Source organism: Myotis nattereri (genome assembly GCF_964212035.1).
Source record: "Myotis nattereri genome assembly, chromosome: 3".
NCBI classification, from domain to species: domain Eukaryota; kingdom Metazoa; phylum Chordata; class Mammalia; order Chiroptera; family Vespertilionidae; genus Myotis; species Myotis nattereri.
The window spans coordinates 137089488-137096603 of record NC_138077.1 but is presented as its reverse complement, the minus strand read 5'-3'; positions in this window follow the sequence as shown (position 1 = coordinate 137096603).

The following is a 7116-nucleotide window of genomic DNA, read 5'->3' as shown; positions in this document are numbered from 1 at the left end:
ATTCGGGTGTGTGTGGTGGTGGTGGTGCGCGCGCGGGGGCTGGGGGGCTGGAACGTGGGGGCATGGGGGTGGGGCTAGTTAATGAGGGACCTGGGATGAGGAACCTGGTGGCCTGACTCAGACCCTCTAGGCATCCACCTAGGAAAATACTAGCAAGGATTCTTGGAAATTAAAACTGTTGGATCCTTCCAAGGAAATGAATGGTCAGCTTTGTTATAAGAAGCTGATTGTTTACTTTATAGCATTTAAACTCATTCTATTCTCCTTACTGCTTGGATGATGCTGTCTGTTAACTTTTTTTTTTTTAAATAAAATTGAAGACTAGGGAAGATAAAATCCAAGTCAAAGCATTATATTTATTGAGCAACAAGCGTTAAAAAATGTGAATCAAGAGTGGAAACAAGGCTAAATAGTATTTGGGGAACATCTCTGAAAAAAAAACAAAACAAAACTCATGGTATAAGTCACATGAAATGCTCCAACTGGAATCTGGAAAATTGTCAACTAGAATATTCCAGCACAGGGAACACCTGTAAAATGTTCTTGAGAAAGTTTAATGAAAGTTTGTAGGGTGAACTATATGCGTGAAATACTGCAGACAACTTTTTTTCCTCCCTTTTAAGGCAGTCTGCGAACAGAGGTTTGCTGGGACATCCATGTGAGTAAAAGGGGTGATACGCAGATATATTGTACAGGTGTCTTTTAAAGCATCCTGTGACTATAGTCCGAAGTTGTGAAAATGCCTTTTCCCACAGATGGGCTAGAGCAGGGGTGGGCAAACTTTTTGACTCGAGGGCCACAATGGGTTCTTAAACTGGACCGGAGGGCCGGAACAAAAGCATGGATGGAGTGTTTGTGTGAACTAATATAAATTCAAAGTAAACATCATTACATAAAAGGGTACGGTCTTTTTTTTTTTTTAGTTTTATTCAATTCAAACGGGCCGGATCCGGCCCTCGGGCCATAGTTTGCCCACGGCTGGGCTAGAGCCTGCTCATACATGAAAGCTGATTGTCAGAAATATTTGGACCTGGTCATTAAACACAACCATTATTAAAATTTAGGTTATATAAACTTACAATTAAATTAGTTCTAGTAAAAACAAAGGTAACCAGTACAGCTCATTAGTTGCTAATCATCTTATTGCAGTTTACTACTATTATGTTTCTGAGTTTATTTACGTCTGTTGTACCTGTATAGTGCAGTTGTCATATAATGGTGGGCTGCTGTGTGCCTCTTCCCAAGTCCTCATTCAGCAACATCACATTGATAGTTTGAAATCAACTAAGGTGGGAATATTGGTATATGCACCATGAAAATCAGGGCTTCTTCCCCCGTCCCCCAAGCTGCTAATTAAACATCTACCAGCTCGCACTACCTTTCCCCCTGTATTCCAGAATGCCAAGGAATGACTGCTCTGTTCACCTTCTCCTCTGTGGATCTATCTCTGCAGGGAAGAGGCGTCGGTGATCCAGCCCTCCACAAGGAAGGAGTGTGTATCACACCCACATGCCCCTCCACCGCAGAGCTGGGCGCTATACCAAGGCTCTGTGCTCTGGATCCTGCACTAGCGTGCCCTGGTCCCGGATAACCTGTCCACCATGAACACTGCTAGAGGAAAAAGTGCTTGGATTCTCCCAAAGCGGGACCACTACTCGCTCATTTTAAAGTTTGACTCCAATCCTTGCCTTTTCTCTGCAATTCTGAACAATCTTGAGAAGGTTAATTCTCTGCTTCCCTCCAGGATGTTTATTTAAGCCTGAAGTTCATCTTGAGCATTTTTCTCTGGAATGATAAGGATATTATAAAGGTGCCTCTCAAACTCTAATGTGCACACCCTGGGGATCTTGTTAAAATGCAGATTCTGAATGGTTTGGTGGTGGTGGGGGGGGGGGTGATAATACCACATTTCTAAGAAGCTGCCATCACTGTTAGTACAGGCTCACACTTGAAGTAGGAAGAGTATAGAACACATGTGAACATTAAATTATTACTCAAAAGGCAGAAAGGGAAGGGGGAATATGGAAGGAAGAAGAAAAAAGTGAGGAGGAAAATGATGGGGTAGAATTAAAATAAAGTCTATTGCCTGACCGGTGTGGCTCAGTGGTTGAGCGTCAACCTATGAACCAGGAGGTCACTGTTTTATTTCCTGTCAGGGCACATGCCTGGGTTGCAGGCTGGATTCCCATCAGGGGGCAGCCCATCAGTGATTCTCATCATTGATGTTTCTATTTCTCTCTCCCTTTCTCTTCTTCTCTGAAATCAATAAAAAAAATATTTTTAAAAAAGTAAAATAAAGTCGATTAGGCAATCAAGCATAGAAGAGACCCTAACTTCATTTTATCAAGGTATTTTCAGTCTAGGAGCACCTTGATGCATCAAATTACAACTAGGAGTGTAATAAACCTGAGTGTCACACCAGTTTCCTGTCCCTCTACCAGGTGGAGAAGGGATCTTTGTGAATTAGTGGGTCAGGGTGAAGAAGAAAAAACAACAAGCCCTTTCTTGCCACCATCCAAGCTCTGGAGTCACTTTCTCCTCTTCTCTCTGATCTGAGAGAGAAAGAGTTACCCTTCCGGGGTTGGCTAATAAACCAGAGAGCGGAGAGGTTCCCTGCAGGCATTGGTATATCCAGGCAGGGTGCGTACCACACCAAGGAAGGGGCTTAAATGTCACATTGAAGCCTTTCAATTTCACTTCAGACCCTGATCTTTTCTAGGAAATAGGGAATCACACAAAGAAATCAGTTCTGAGCACAATTCACTGAGTTTACTAGCATTCTTCCAATTAATAGAAATATTATATGCTGACCTTTATTCCCAAACTTATCTCAACTGACTAATTATTAGAGTAACAGCTGACATTTTCAATGCTTGCTAACATTTAGATAAATGAAGGAAGCTGATGGCTACATTGGTATTCTTCATCGTCAATTATTGGCTTAAAGCAAGGATTGGAAAACTATGCTTCCCCTCCCTCCTGCCCCCCTCCCCGCCCCCTGCCCCGGCAACCCCCTGGCCAAACGCAACTCACTGCCTGTTTTTGTCTGACACATGAGTTAAGAACAGATTTTATAGCCCTAACTGGTTTGTCTCAGTGGACAGAGCGTTGGCCTGTGGACTGAAGGGTCCCAGGTTTGATTCCAGTCAAGGGCATGTACCTTGGTTGCGGGCACATCCCCAGTAGGGGGATGTGCAAGAGGCAGCTGATGGATGTTTCTCTCTCATTAATGTTTCTAACTGTCTATCCCTCTCCCTTCCTTTCTCTGTAAAAAATCAATAAAGTATATATTTTTTTAAAAAAAAAAGAATGGATTTTATATTTTTTCAATGGTTGGAAAAAAAAGAAAAAGGAAGAACATTATCAGTGATTCATGAAAATGATATGAAATTAAAATGTCAGCGTCCACAAATAAAGTTTTATTGGAACACAGACATTCATTAGTTTACACTTTATGTATGGCTGCTTTTGTGCTATAGGAGCAGATCCGAGTAGCTGTGACAGAGACCATATGGTCCACAGAGCTAAAAATAATTATTATGTAGCCTTTTACAAAAAATGTTTGCAGATCTCTGATTTAAGATGACAGAGAAAGCAATTCCCACACGGGCATTAAGTAACAACACGGAGTCCTAATGGGCTGAAAGAGCTTGTAAGGCTTCCAGAAGGGCAAGAAAACCTCCTAGGGAACAGCTGCCACGCAGGGGGGTTCCTCTCATTAGCTAACTAAACCCCAGGTCTGTGAAACATGTTAAGCAGCTTCATTCAGCTGCTAAGACCCTCCCAGGCGCTGCTTGGAGCACCCTGTTCACCAGGAGGGCCGCTGAGTGGGGACAAAACCTCTCTGTGTTGCTCTGCTGCTTTGCAGCCTGAGTCGCGGTGCAGAGCTTCGTAGCTCCTGGCAAAAGAAAAGACAGGGCCGGATTGTAAGAAATGGGTGGCATTTCAAGAGTCATCTTCCATTTGAAGACCTCATTTTAAAACCCCACATTGTTCTGGTCCTTCGTGTTCCTTTGTCAGACACTTCAACCCAAACACTGTATTTCTGGAAAGCAGTCTTAGGCTGCGCGCACACACTGAGTGGTTCAGATGTGAGGGGCCTCTGAAGTTTTTACCCCCGGAATCCACTGGGGCAGGTGGCCTCAGTAACTGCACCAAGTGCATTTAGAAAGCTCAGGAATCTGTCTATACACCGTTGTGTGCTAAAGAAAACTCTTATTATAAAGGAAAACTGTACCAGGATACTGTCATTAAAAACACACTCAACACATTTGCATAATCAAGACTTTTTTAATCCATGTGCGAACGTTCGCAATAGCATCAGCAATGAATTAATGGAGTTGCCTCAACATGCAGAGTGCAAGCACTCCCCTTCCAGGGACTTGATATGACAGATTCTTGCAGAGAACAACCAGAAATAAATAAATAAGCCCACAAACAGGGGAACAATTGTTTGCCAAACCTTGGCATTAAGCCAACAATCTCAATGTTTGCTCATTCAACACAAACTGGGTAAATACAGAGAGAAAACGCCAACCTCGGGGAAAATAGCTCAGAGAGTGGCAGCGTAACAGTAAATTCAGCCATAATAATCCCATAGAAGTATATGACTCCCATTTACATCTACCCTTAAGAACCTGTTCCGAAGCACGTTTAGATATTATATGGGTCTCATTCTGTGCTGAGTGCTTAATGGGAATGTGTAAAAGGGGAAACAATACTCGCTGAATGGCAGTTGTAAAGGCGAGCTTGCTTTGCAGAAAGCTGTAACAACTCTGAAGGTTACACATGGCAATTTTCACACACTGGTATTCTCGCAGTTAAAGAAAAGTAATATTTAAATGATTTCCACTGCTTCCAATTTTGGCAGTACGTGGGCACGAAGCTCTGAGACTTTTCAAATTAGCGGTGTGATTTTTCCATGCTGGCCTTGAACATATTGTTGGACGCTCCAGGGGAGTTTGGCTGCTTGCAGGACTGAAAGACGAGGGGAAGAACAAAGCTCTCTAAGAGCCTTGCCTTTTTTCTCCCCGGGAATGTGGTGGGAAGAAGGCTGGGCCAGCTGGCAGGACTCCGATTCCAGTTCTGCTCTCAGCTAGTGGAGCAGCCCCTCACTCTTGTCCTGAAGGGGCTGGACGGGGACATGCTGAGTGCTCAGCAGCCCCTGGAGCACTGGCTCTTAACGGGAGGGACCGGAGCATCTGTTTCAGAATCATCTCTGCTGTTTGTCGTAAGTGAACAAACTTATTGGATCAGAATCTTTGAGGTTGGTGCCCCAGAATCGGTATTCCCAAGAATGGTCTCAAGTAATCCATATGCACAGGAATGCTGGAGGAGCTGCAGGGCGGAGTGAACCAGGGCTTCAGAGGGAGGCTGGCCCCAGCTCACCTTGGACCTGGGCAGTTATTTCACCTTCCTACGTCTCAGTTAATTCATCTGTGACATAGGGCACAGCTACAACTTAAACTAATACAAAATAACGTCGACTGTAAAACTTATAAATACTTTTGGTAAAAAACAAATAAAATAGGGCATAGCAATATTACCAGCTGTTTTATAGTACCTGGGGTTAGTGGGAGGGTTAACTATTTTTTTAAAAGACATAGAAAGTGCTTCACTCGCTGTAATTATGTAATACATGGCAGCTAAGATGATTTTGACTATGTTTTGACATTTAGAGTCAACCTATTTTTTATTGTAGATACAATTCTAAAATATGACTTAAAGTCCATAACTACATCAAATTAACAGCACTGAGAGGGGAAAAAAGACAGTATTTGTTGAATAATCTGGCTTTTGAACAAGATTCACCGTTAAAACATTTTTTAAGCCATGAACTTGATTACATCTCTATTTTATACCAGCGTAAGTCAACTGCCATCTAGCCTGAGGTATGAGGCTCCAAATCTCTAGGAAAATAAAGAAAAGAAGTGCAAATATCACGTGTCACATACCACCAACCAGACTCAGGCATTGCCCTTTTCACAGGGGGCACTGCTCTTTCTTCTGGAGCGAGGAGCACCGGTGAGGACTGGGCCCCATGATTCCCTGCCCCGCCCTCCTTCCCTCTGTCTTCTCTTTCATTTGTAGCAGCCACCGCGAGCTGCCTGTTCTTTTCCAGAACAAGCTGCAGTGAGGCCTGATATCAGGATTACTTGGAGGGAGATTATAGCTCTCCTCTCCTAGAAAGCCCGTCGAGTCTTGCCAGGAGAATCATCGCAGAGGCTGCCACTTATTTCTCTCTGTGCAGACTGACATGCAGGTAGGAGTGCTGTTGTTGAGGGAGGGAGAGTCGGGGGGGGGGGGGGAGAGAGAGAGAGAGAGAGAGAGAGAGAGAGAGAGAGAGAGAGAATAAGGGGGAAGGGCTGGGACAACTTTGCCATCCTTACATGAGGGTATGTATGGATGCTCAGGACCAGACTCCACTGGGAAAGGGGAACTCAATTCTTCACCTTCTCTGTGCATCCACACACCAGGGGCCACCAGCGTCATTGCCTGCAGAAATGGCCCAATTTCATTTAATTCCTCAAACATGGCCTGGGCACCTACTAAGCGTCAGGTGCTCTGCTGGGCCCATGCTAACCCTGCTTCAGACTCACCTTTCAGCTGTGTGAAGGGGGCGGAACTCTCATAGTGACAGTCATTAAAATAGTAAAGGAGTCAGGCAGACATTGTGGCTGTAGAATGAGAAAATGTCTTTCATTCTTCAAAAGAGAAATAGGTGGAACTCTTACCTTTTGTGACAGCATGGATGGACCTGGAGATTATTATGCCAAGTGAAATAAGCCACTTAGAGAAAGACAAATACCATATGACCTCACTTATATGTGGAATCTGATGAAAAAAATAAACTGATGAACAAAATAGAAACAGAGGCATGGATACATGGAACAGACTGCCAGATGTCAGAGGGGAGAGGGGCAGGGGGACTGGATAAAAGAAGGTGAAAGGATTAGCCAAAGAACATACTAGTATATGCATGACCCATAGACACAAACAAAAGTGTGGTGATGGCCAGAGGGAAGGGAAGGTGGGTGGAGGTGGGCAAAGGGGAAGGGGAATGGGGACATCTTGTAAGTGTCAACAATAAAAATAAAGAAAAAACATTACAAAAAA